Source organism: Mirounga angustirostris, unplaced genomic scaffold (genome assembly GCF_029215605.1).
Source record: "Mirounga angustirostris isolate CCGP_5_RB_7025 unplaced genomic scaffold, mMirAng1.0.hap1 SCAF_8, whole genome shotgun sequence".
Taxonomy (NCBI): Eukaryota; Metazoa; Chordata; class Mammalia; order Carnivora; family Phocidae; genus Mirounga; species Mirounga angustirostris.
The window spans coordinates 9,924,141-9,935,421 of NW_026991716.1; the positions used below are offsets into that span (position 1 = coordinate 9,924,141).

Here is an 11,281-nt window from a genome sequence, read left to right on the forward strand (position 1 = left end):
TTCCTACAACGACCTCCAGCTCACCAGCCAAAGATTACTACCTTCTACTATCCTCTCAGACCCCATGGAATATTTGCTATACAGAACTAAGAGGGCTCTGGCCCAAATTCCTAGATAACCTTAATACAAAACAATGAAAAGAAGTCAGTGGAAAGCATTCAGATGTGGGAATTATTCATTCACTCCACAAATATTTACTGTACACCTATTATGTGAAAGACACTTTCAAGAAACTAGGGGTACCAAGTGAACAAGACTGCTATGATTTCTGGCTCCACAGAGCTTATATCTAGGTTCAAAACTTAGCCTTACATTTACCATATCAAGTTATCTGAAGATATTACAAGACTTGATTTTCTCAAAATGGAGGATTATAATTTGCCCCTTGTTAAGTGGTATAAATTTTGTTTTAAATGGTAATGCCAATGCACCTGACACATAGTGGACTTTCAAGTATTGTCCATTATTATTATCACTATGATTAATCATGGCAAGCATTAATTCTTCAGATTATGTATCACTGCTGAAAGATCTTCCAATATCCCTGCTCTTACCAGATTTATACATATTACCAAAGTATTACACAAGCATTGGAGGAAATGCCAAAGAGGAGGTCTGGGCTCAAGCCTACAGTTCTGGACCTTCTTCTACTAGCCTCAGTCGGGTTGTTTCCAGAATGTGCTCTCATTATTAGTCATTGATCACTTATGAATTGTTCCTTGGTTAAGATGGTCCTTTCAGTATGTTTGCTGCTCTGTTTCTTTATAAAGGCTGCTACCTTCCCTCTTCTAAGACATCAATGGCTTGGCCCCTCTATTTGTTAAAGTCCCTTTTAATCAAGTTGCTGTTGCTTATTTTCCACTTCAATCTCTCCATCACCGAAATATCCTATGTCACAAGGTAGCTTTTAACACATAGGTGACTCCATACTAGACCACATCACCTGCTAAACTTCCTTGAAACCAAGAAGCAGCAAGTTTATAGAGCCAAAAAACTCTGCAATCCAACTGCCAGGAAATATACAGTACCTTGATTACAGGAAGTAAGGCTGACTGACATCTGTCTTCAACATCAGACACCACACTCAGAATGTATTCCGTTCTATGGAATACTTCTAGGATATTAAAATCAATCCTGAAGGGCTATAAATTCATTCCAACTCCTACCCATGAGAAGTCCTGCACTCCCTGGACTGTTGAGAAGATTAAGGCTACGAATATAACGAGAGGGGAAGGGCCAGAGGAAGATAATGACGACCAGAGTTAGCATGGAGGGCTCAGCAAGAAGATGGACTAGCTAGCCAAGGAAACACAAGTCTAGGATTCTAGAAATAGAAAACCAAAAAAAAAAAAAAAAAATCCCATCGTTCTATGGGGGCAGAGAAACAGCACCTTGAAGTCAGACATGTCTCTAAATTTTATTTTTATTTTTTTATTTTTTAAAGATGTTTATTTATTGAGAGAGAGAGAATGATAGAGAGAGAGCATGAGAGGGAGGAGGGTCAGAGGAAGAAGCAGACTCCCTGCTGAGCAGGGATCCCAATGTAGGACTCAGTCCTGGGACTCCAGGATCATGACCTGAGCCGAAGGCAGTCGCTTAACCAACTGAGCCACCCTGGTGCCCCGACATGTCTCTAAATTTTAGTTCTCAAGGTAAACGCCAAAATGGAAATGTTAAAAATTTTCTAAGCAAATATTGGGAGAAAGTAAACCAGGAGACCTTCTGTAGAACATAAGGGATGAACACTGAAATATGACGTGAATTTTCAAAGAGATGATCCGTTTCAGAAAAAGAGTCACAAAACTCTATCCTATTGTGTTAATTATCAATGTGTTTGCCTCTAAGCTCCAAATCCACTCTTCACTGTCTGTTCTATAGAAATGGATATGGGCCCTTTATATATTTCTTCTTTGTCAGTTGGTACAATGCTAAGCTTTGTCGGTGGAGGGAGATGGAGGGACACTGGAGGCAAAGAGGTATTTTCTCTTCACGGTATGGTAAGTTCCTTTGCCAGGCTCCTACAGCTCCTGATTTCTCCAGCATGGGCACCTGCAGTGCATTGCTTCTGCATACCCAGCTCTGCAATGAACCGTTTCTATAATGCATGGCTTCTTCAGCACCTGCTTCCTACAGTGTGTGGGGGCAGCCAGCAGCACTCAGTGGCCCAGCACTCCCTCGACTGGCCTTGCAGTGATTTGCAGGGCACACACGGCCCTGTGGACGGCTCCCCAGCGCCTCAGAGGGTAGATCTCCAGCAAGACCCAAAAGCACAGCATCTCAGTGACTCTTCCAGTATCCCGTGAGCCAAGGCTGTGCTCACTCCAGTGAAGTCTGTATCTCAGCCCTGATGGAGAAGGAATGCTCCATCCCAGTCCTAGATGTAATGATGTCCCTTATATCTGATTTCTGAATTCTTCTGCGTTCTCTTTACTTCTTCTAGGCCAGTTCCCCATTACTCTAATCCTCTATTATAGATACTAAGTCCTTATGTTAAACTTCCCTTACTCCAGTTACTCTGTGGCTCTGTCTTCTGGTTGGGTCCTGAGTTATACATTTGCGTACCACCTATGAATTTATTCAGGTGCACAAAAGCCATCATTTTAAGGAAGTAAAGTGCTATTTCTTCAGGTAGAGTATCACAGAACTAGCATGTCAGAAATCACAAGAATGTTTGCAATCAAGATAGAAAATTAGAGGCACAATTATGTTAAGCCATTTCTGGGCCTATTCAAGGAAAATTAATCACTTCCTTATTTGTACCATCACTCCACCTAGATTATATTTGATTATATGTCTATCCATTTAGAGCATGTTCAGGGCATGGCTCATATATTACTTATTGTATCCCATACACCCAGCAAAGCGCTTAGCACACAAGAGGACTTTCCTAAACAATTTGTCCAAGGTAAAAAAACTACTTAATTTCAGAACCAATGTATTCTATTCTCCTTTCCAAAGTCTTATTAAATTTATCCTTTAAATTCTCAAGCAGTTGAGGGGTGCCTGGGTGGCTCAGTCGTTTAACGTCTGCCTTCGGCTCAGGTCATGATCCCAGGGTCCTGGGATTGAGCCCCACATCAGGGTCCCTGCTCAGCAGGAGGCCTGCTTCTCCCTCTCCCACTCCCCCTGCTTGTGTTCCCTCTCTCACTATGTCTCTCTCTGTCAAATAAATAAATAAAATCTTAAAAAAAAATTCTCAAGCAATTGAACACTCTATAATTAAAATAGCTCTGGGAAGGGTGATATATTAAGTGTTCTCTATTACTAATACTGGACTCTTCCTCCAGATTGGTTTGGATTCATTCTTTCCTGTGAATACTATTACTGAACTTTCCCTGGTTATTTGCTAGAAACCATATTCCATCTTAATCAGATGTTGTATTTATCTTCGTGTGAAAACTCTGAAGATATAATCGTAGATGAAACTGTATGAGGGAGGAAGGGGATAGAAAAACCGTTGTACCCTCTATATATACATATTAAATAAAAGAAACTCTAAAGATTTAAAAACTATATAGCACTTATCAAAAAGAAAATGAAAACTGCAATATTAGTAGCAAAGTTAAATTCAAGGCAGACAAGCCTTAACGGGGACAAAAGAAGCTGTTTTATTTTTCTATTAGGTAGAATGTAAAGGTAGGTGTAACAGTCATAAATGTTTTTGCACTAAACATAGTGTATGTGTGAGCTTAATTATATAAAACAGAATTTCATTTCAGAATGGGAGGCCTGCAGGAATTGAAGTATCTCTTTCCTTTCTATGAGAATCTATTTTAAATAAAGCAGTCATTTTTAAAAGTATAAGCCTTCCAAAATAAAGAGTAATGAGGGGAGGCCATCAGTGCAGAAGAGTTCAATAAATTTCTAGAGAATGGAACACAGATGGAAAAGCACTGACCAATGGATGAAGCAGAGCAAAAAGTAGCCACCTAATATATAAACAATGAGGGGAAAGTGCTCCTACAATGAAGCGACTTAACTTCCTCAACAGAACCCAAAGGGGATCTTGACTGAGAAGCAGCATATACAGCAGAGATAGGGAGTGAAAACTGGATCTGGAGGTAGGGAAATTGGTGGAAGACTTGTAAAAGGAAGAGCCAACTACAGCTCACTATCTGCCTTCCCCTCTTTAAAAAAAAAAAAAAATTTATTTATTAGAGAGAGAGGGAGATCATGAGTAGGGGGAGTGACAGAGGAAGAGAATCTTTCAAGCAGACTCCCTCCTGAGTGCAGAGGCTGATGCCACGGGGGCTCGATCCTACGACCCTGAGATCACGACCTGAGCGGAAACCCAGGGCTGGACACTTAACTGACTGAGTACCCCGGCGCCCCTGCCTTCCCCTCTTTTGCCAGAAGCTGAAGAAGGCATTTACCCCAAGGCCAAAATAATAGGTTAGATGATGATAATAGATAGATGATAGATGATCGATAGATGATAGATAGATAGATAGATAGATAGATAGATAGATAGATAGATAGATAGACTCTTCTCTAAAGAAAGTCAATAAAATGTCTGCTGGGCAAGAAATAGAGCAATCAGTGTGGATGTTGGTAATTAGAGAAATACATCCTAATTTAGAACTCAGAAAATTACAGTGTAGAGGTCAATTTCCTGACCACTCAGCTCAAAGAGAAGCCCCTCAGCCAAGAGAACTCAGTCACATACACCCCACTCCTGATCATTCACTTGACTCATCCTAAGTGTGAACAGACAACCAAGGAACAACAAACATTTAAGAGAAGCCTGCAGCATCAAAGAGACTGTGGCAAACTTTTTAAACAGTTTTTTAGAGAGAAAGCACAAGTGGGAGGGGGCAGAGGGAGAGAGAGAATCCCAAGCAGGCTCCATGCCCAGCATGGAGCCCAACACGGGGCTCGATCTCACAAGCCTGAGATCATGACCTGAACCCAAATCAAGAGTTGGACACTTAATCGACTGAGCACCCAGGCACCCCGTGGCAAACTGTTTTAAGATTAAAATTCTAATTACCATCCTTAGAGAGATTAGAATAGATACAGCATCGGCAACAGGATGCTATGGAAAAGGAGTGTCTGTAAATAAAAAGAAACTCTTGAGATTCACAACAGTTGTCAAAACACGCATTGAAGTAGAATGGTTGACAGGCACTAGAGAAAGTCTCCCATAAAGGAGAACATAGAGGATTCAATATTTAATAGGAGTGTTAGATGACAATGGAGGCAAAGAAGGAAGGAAATTTCCTTCCATTTTTGGAAAATTCCCAGGGCATGAGAAGACGACTTGTCTTAACATCAAGAAGATGTATGAACTAATAATAAGAACAAAGGAAAAATTCTCATATCTACAAATATGACTATGAAAGTTAAGACGGAAGAAAACAAATCTCCTGCAAACTAATTAGACATCGGAAGGTATGGAATTAATATCTATAAAAATCTGAGTGGGAAAAATTTACAATCTAAAATTCGGTACTCAGCCAAACTCTCAATTATCCAAGGAAGGGATAAAGTCGAGGGAAGACTAAAAAAAAAAAAAAAAAAATGCAGACAAGCAAGGACTCAGAAGTTTTGCCTTCCTCACATATCTTAGTTAAAGATGTACTCCAGGGGCGCCTGGGTGGCTCAGTCGGTTAAGCGACTGCCTTCGGCTCAGGTCATGATCCCGGAGTCCTGGGATCGAGTCCCGCATCGGGCTCCCGGCTCTCAGAGAGCCTGCTTCTCCCTCTGACCCTATCCCCTCTCATGCTGTTTCTCTCTCTCTCTCTCTCTCAAATAAATAAATAAATAAAATCTTTAAAAAAAAATATATATATATATATGTACTCCAGCCAAACAAGGGGATAAGCCAAGAAAATGAAAACCTGGGATTCAGGAAACAGTAGATCAGAACCAGGAGCAGGAAGGGACGTCTCAACATGACAGCTTTGGAACTGGCCTAGAGGTACAAGTTGAGGCAGGAAGATTTGGATGTAAGACCTGAAACCATAAAACTCCAAGAAAAAAAAACATAGGTGGTAAGCTCCTGCCCATCAGTTCTGGCAATGATTTTTGGGGGGATTTGACCCTAAAAGCAAAGGTGAGAAAAGCAAAATGAGCAGGTGGGACTACATCAAACTAGAAAGCTTCTGCGCAGCAAAGCAAACCATCAACAAAATGAAAAGGCAACCTACAAAATGGAAGCAATATTTGCAAAGTCTTTATTTTGATAAGAGGTTAATATCCAAAATGTATAAAGAACTCATACAATTCAATAGCAAAACAAAAACAACACCTACAATCTAATTTATAAATGGGCAAAGGACCCGAATAGACATTTTTCCAAAGCAGATATACAAATGATGAACAGGTACATGAAAAGGGGCTCAACATCATTAATCGTCATGGAAATGTAAATTGAAATCACAGTGAGCTATCACTTCACATCTGTTAGAATGGCTACCATCAAAAAGACAAAAGATAACACATATGGGTGAGAATATGGAGGGAAAAAAAAGGTATCAAGAACTGAGCCCATGGGACGCCTGGGTGGCTCAGTCGGTTAAGCGTCTGCCTTCGGCTCAGGTCATGATCCCGGGGTCCTGGGATCGAGTCCCACATCGGGCTCCTGGCTCAGCAAGGAGCCTGCTTCTCCTTCTGCCCGCCTCTGTCTCTCTCTCTCTGATAAAAAAAAAAAAAAAAAAAAAAAAAAAATCTAAAAAACAAAACAAAAAAAAAAGAACTGAGCCCAAATCAAGAGTTTGGTAGATGCTAGATGCTAGATAGATAGATAGATAGATAGATAGATAGATAGATAGATAGATAGATAGATGATAGATTCTGTTGGTAGGAATGTAAACTGGTGCAGCCACTGTGGAAAACAGTATGGAGGTTTTTCCAAAAATTTAAAATAGAATTACCACATGATCCAGTGCTCCCATTTCTGGGTTTATATCCAAAGGAAAAGAAAACAGGATATTGAAGAGATAATCTGCACTCCCATGTCTATTGTAGCATTATTCACAATAGCCAAAATAGGGAAACAACCTAAGTGTCTATCCACAGATGAACAAAAGAGATGTAATATGCACACATACATTTATGTACATGTATAGATACACACACAATGAAATATTACTCAACTGTGAAAATGAAGGAAATCCTTCATGCCATTTGTGACAGCATGGATGAATCTTGAAAGCATTACGCTAAGTGAAATAAGTCAAAGAAAGAAAAACAAATACTTCATGGTATCTTGTACACTTCAGAGAAAATACTTGTTTATGGAATATCTTCTGATTTTTCCCCACAAAGCAAGCCTCAGTATATTCCCCAAAGGGGACGCAATACAGGCTGTATGACCCCAATGCAAAAGCAAACAATCTTAGAAATGTGTCATATTTTTAAGGAAAGACAAAATACACCTGGAAACCAAGACCCGTCTTACCAAAACCATTTATTAAATAGAAATCAGTATGGTGATTATTTTGCAGAAAAGACCAACAATGACATTATTTATTAAAATTTGTTGGATGTTATCAAACTTATGTAGATAGGAAATTCATAGCTTTCTTTAAAGATTTATTTATTTATTTTAGAGAGAGACGGAGCACAAGCATGAGGGACAGAGGGGGAGAGAGAGAGAATCTCAAGCAAATTCTGCACTGAACACGGAGCCTGATGCGGGGGTTCGACCCTGAGATCAGGACCTGAGCCAAAACCAGGAGTCGTTCACTTAACTGACTACACCACCCAGGTGCCCCAGAAAATTCATGGTTTTAAATGCTTTTATAAGTCAACAAGAAAGAATGAAAATAAGTGAAAAATTCAACCCAAGAAGTAGAAAGGGAAAAAAAAATTAAAAGCTAAGAAAAGCAGGAGGGAAAATTACAAAGATTAAAAAATGAGTTAATGAATTAGAAAGCAAAATAAAATTCATCCAAAAATTCACTGTTTGAAAAAACTAAGAAAACAAACGTCTGGCTATTAAGAAACAACAGAGAAGGAACCAGATAAAAGCAGAATTTCTGAGAATCAGAGATTGTTTTTATTTATTTATTTAGATTTTATTTATTTATCTGACAGAGAGAGAGCACAAGCAGGGGGAGCGGCAGACAGAGGGAGAGGCAGGCTCCCCACTGAGCAAGGAGCCTGATGCGGGACTGGATCCCAGGACCCTGAGATCATGACCTGAGCCAAAGGCAGACGCTTAACCAACTGAGCCACCCAGGTGGCCCAGAGATTGTTTTTAATTAAAAGATTTCTCTGACTTAACTCTTCACCCTCTCAATACAACAGAAGTATCAGCAGAATTGATAGAGGAACATTTGTGTGTGCCCATATCTACGGATGAACTTAGGACAACAGTCCAAGCATTTCTCCAAGTTACACTTTTCCTTCCTGCTCATCGACTCATCAGCACAGAAGTGTGGAGGGCTGAGCCCTTCTGCTGCTTGTTACGTGGAAGGACATATGGGTCTCTGATCATTTTATGCAACTATTCCTTTTTTTTCTTTTCTCCTAAAATAATGGGTATTGATTGACAGGGGCCAAGCTGGCCAGAATTCAGTGTTCCCTGGTCTCTGTTCAGCTGTAATTAAGCAGAGCTCCCACAGCTGTGTCAGACTTTCTGCGAGCAAATGCTTTCCACGGGCAAAGGGCAAAAGAATATTCTAACGAGGATGGGCTAATCATCAGTTCTAAAACAGAATCACTGAGTTAAGTGGTTAATTGCTATAACCTTTAGTTCTTCACATGTAAGACAGAAGTATGTACCATAAGATTACCTCAGTAGATCTTCTTAGCAGACAGAGCGGCCGCTAAGTAAGGGGAAAGACACACCTTACTGCACTTTCAAAGGGAATTCCTTTCCAAGTAAATGAAAACAACATGGTCAATTGACGTCCTCAGAGGGCTGTTCTGAGGACTCAGCTCCATTTCCGGTCTTTGTTAAGCTGTCCGTGCACTACGGTGCTTCAGGCTTTCTCCAAAAAAGGAGAAGGTAGCTGGGTTGAAAGCATTTCTTAAACACTTAATGAATTCCTTTCTACAAGAAACCCTCCTGTGCCCCTTACTTCCTAAGAATCAAGCAAGGTTGTAAAACCAAGGAGCAATCCATCTCCCACACAGTTGTTCTACATTCGCCCTCTTTGCCCTGTTATCATGCCTCATGAGTAATTTTATTTATTCTCTGCTTTCTTCCAAAGAGGATTTAAGGGTAAACCCCGTGAGTAAGCTTCCCGTTAACAAAACATCTTTTTTTTTTTTTTAAGATTTTATTTATTTATTTGAGAGAGAGAATGAGAGAGAGAGAGCACATGAGAGGGGGGAGGGTCAGAGGGAGAAGCAGACTCCCCGCTGAGCAGGCAGCCCGATGCGGGACTCGATCCCGGGACTCCAGGATCATGACCTGAGCCGAAGGCAGTCGCTTAACCAACTGAGCCACCCAGGCGCCCAACAAAACATCTTCTAAGCTAGTTCTGGGTAAAGACTGAGAGCAATTGTATGGGGGCTTTCGGATTCGATTCAATATGTTCAAGCCAGAAAACAGCAGAATAACAGAATACTTTTTAAAAAGCACTTATTCTGTAAAGGTTATGATCACCAAAATGCTATTAAATTTTATAGGCATGAAACATCTTTCTCATTCGCTTTGTCTCCCCTCCCCCCTTTCCTCTGTGGACACTATTTTGCACCAGGCCTTAATTAAATAATAACCTGGACGACTGCTGTGGTTCTCTAACTATTCATGCCTTACAATTCAACCAACACACTGCTGTCAGATTAACCAGCAAATGTGTCCCTTTGCACAAATCACCCCTCAGGCGTACAGCCCTTAAATAACCCCACTGTAGAAAGACCCACCAACTCCTGAGCCTGGCAGCCAAGTCTCTTTTCTCATCTGTATCTGGCTCGCCTCAACGCTACAGGTGCTTTGTTTCAGCTTAATTAGACTATTTATCACCCCCCCCCCCCAAGGCACCTTGCCGTCACCACACCCCCCTCCCTCTCTGGAATGCCCTCGTCCCCTTCTTTGTGATCACAATCCTTACAATCTTTCAGAGCCTTGACCCACTACCAGCTCTGTGAACCCCTAGCCAAAAAGTTTCAGTAACATCTGTGTTCCTCCACATGCTCATAGTACATATCTCTGCCACTCACCTGGCATCTATCAGGCATGGCCTTACGTGGTTATATTCATCATTCTATGGCCCGGTGTGCTTTTTCTCCTAAACCAGAGTAAACCACTGGAGGTGAGCAATTGCCACACATTTGTCTATACAAAGGCTCTGAATACGTGCTTCATAATTAGGAGGGTAGTCTGAAAGCCTTACCTTCTTCAGTGAGCTCAGGCATAGATCCATGCTTCTCAAACAAGCTTAGGTGCACCCCAGGGGTACACAGTGGGTCCTGGAGGAAACAAGACTTAAAAAAGGAAGCATCTTTGAGAAGTTCATTTTACTTAGATAATTTACAATGTTATCTTTAAAATGAAATCCAAATGACATGGAGTAGATTGTAATTTTTAGATGAATTTTAAAGGCAGTAACACCGGGAAACAAAACAGAGGAGAGTTCAAGTAAATTTCTAGTCCTCAGTGGTTCACTTTGGGCAATACTTCCAGGTCACCTCCTCTTTCTGCCAGGGGTGAAGTCGTGTTCCTACACCAGCTGAGGATGTTTATGTGGAAACATTTGAGAAATACCCTGTAGATTAGGAATGGTTAATAGGGAAAGAATACAATCATTTCCATTTTAAGATGCAATCAGTACACATTTTTGTTTTCATTAAAACGGGTAACAGAAATGGAAGTCTGAAGATTTTTTTTTCTTTTTTTTTTTATTTAAAGATTTTATTTATTTATTTGAGAGAGAGAGAGAGAAACAGCATGAGAGGGGAGAGGGTCAGAGGGAGAAGCAGGCTCCCCGCTGAGCCGGGAGCCCGATGCCGGGCTTGATCCCAGGACTCCGGGATCATGACCTGAGCCGAAGGCAGTCGCTTAACCAACTGAGCCACCCAGGCGCCCCTTTGGTCTGATTTTAAAATGAACACCTTCTTGGGGCACCAAGGTGGCTCAGTCGTTAAGCGTCTGCCTTCGGCTCAGGTCATGATCCAGGGTCCTGGGATCGAGCCCCGCATCGGGCTCCCTGCTCGGCGGGAAGCCTGCTTCTCCCTCTCCCACTCCCCCTGCTTGTGTTCCCTCTCTCGCTTTGTCTCTCTCTGTCAAATAAACAAATAAAATCTTTAATAAATAAATAAATAAATAAATAAAATGAACACCTTCTTGATGTCAGTCCTGGTCACTATTATCCTAGAGAGGCAAAAA

General features: G+C 41.1%; 1 long non-coding RNA gene across 1 annotated transcript in view; it reads right to left on the reverse strand.

The window, feature by feature from the left end:
* LOC123837417 (uncharacterized) overlaps window positions 1–10,171 on the reverse strand; it is a 256,394-nt gene extending 246,223 nt beyond the window's left edge. Inside the window, exon 1 of the long non-coding RNA XR_010413411.1 lies at window positions 10,117–10,171. This is a non-coding gene — a long non-coding RNA (uncharacterized LOC123837417). The remainder of the gene's footprint in view (window positions 1–10,116) is intronic.
* Between the last annotated feature and the right edge of the window lie 1,110 nt (window positions 10,172–11,281).